Source organism: Sphaeroforma arctica (genome assembly GCF_001186125.1).
Source record: "Sphaeroforma arctica JP610 unplaced genomic scaffold supercont1.94, whole genome shotgun sequence".
NCBI classification, from domain to species: domain Eukaryota; class Ichthyosporea; order Ichthyophonida; genus Sphaeroforma; species Sphaeroforma arctica.
The window spans coordinates 113,626-114,946 of NW_014040464.1; positions in this window are offsets into that span (position 1 = coordinate 113,626).

The following is a 1,321-nucleotide window of genomic DNA, read 5'->3' on the forward strand; positions in this document are numbered from 1 at the left end:
AATCTCAGACTGGCATTCTCCTTTGCTACAATGGTATCCCAGTCTACTGGAAGTCGCAAAAACAAAAGACTGTGGCCCTTAGCTCGTGGGAGGCCCAGTACGTTGCCGCCTCTGAGACCGCCAGAAATAAAGCCTGGCTCCGGAATAAAGTCGGTTCCCTCACTACATCCCTTCCTCGCCCAACGGTTCTTCACATTGATGATCTATCAGCCTTGAATATTGTACTTGGAACCGGCACGCCGAAGGGCCTTAAGCACTTTCAAATTCTAAATAGATTGTATAGGTAAGGGAGAGGTTATCATAGAGCCACTGTCCATGGCCCGAGTTGTGGACAACGGCAGGGACTATCTCGTCGACATAGATGAAGAGTATGATGTCACGAACAGGGTGAGTCCAGATGTTCTCGTCCTGTTGGCACTGAATGAAGCCGAGATGGCGGAGGGTCCGTAGTAGCCCCGGAGGAGCTTCAGAACAGCGTTGGGGGGTAGTGTCCGAGTTCGACACTCCCCTTTGGATGAAACATATAAACAGGATTATCGATTTTGGAGTAGAGGTATGTTGTACAGACATCAAAGTGGTGGACGGTGCGGTTCTGAAAAGCAGCGGTGGAAGTCGCAGTTGGGGCGTAAGTGTCCCAGAAAGAATCACCGTGCCGTTGTGCGTCACCGTGTAATAGCCGGGCCTCCACATTAGACTCTATGTTATAAACGTACTTTTAAGCAGTACGTAAACTATAAACGTACTCTTAATAGTACGAGGAACTTCAGTTTCCTAAATGGTTTTTAACGGTTTTATTAATTAATACCTTTTCCATTTTACATATCAGATATTTGGACAAGGCCATTAAAAGGTCCCAGTAAAATACCAAAAATAATATTTGGTCTAGTTCTATTAATAGAACTATATTTACTTTCCAAATCTATTTATATCTGAATACTTCGGTAGCGAGATGGCTCAACCGAATATAGGTTTCTAAGGACTATTAGCATTACCTAGTTTAACCTCCGATCTGCCAACCAGATGTGCCAGTCTGATGAAGACTAAGTCGGTAATTCTTGATAAGTGGCAAGTTGTTGGTTAATGCAATAACAAAGGACATCAAGAGTTTTTTTCTTTCTTTTTTCTTTTCTTTTTTCTAAAAATAGGATTTTATGAGTCTCTCGGATTCGCCCCAACGAAACATACCCTAGTTTCTCATAGAGCGACAACGAAGCACTAAATAAAATCCCTTCGGCGAAAACAGTAATGAGAGGATTATTTATAGGCAATGTCTCAGCCTCACAATCCCTAAGAGTATTGCTGTTTTCACGAGGCATACCTA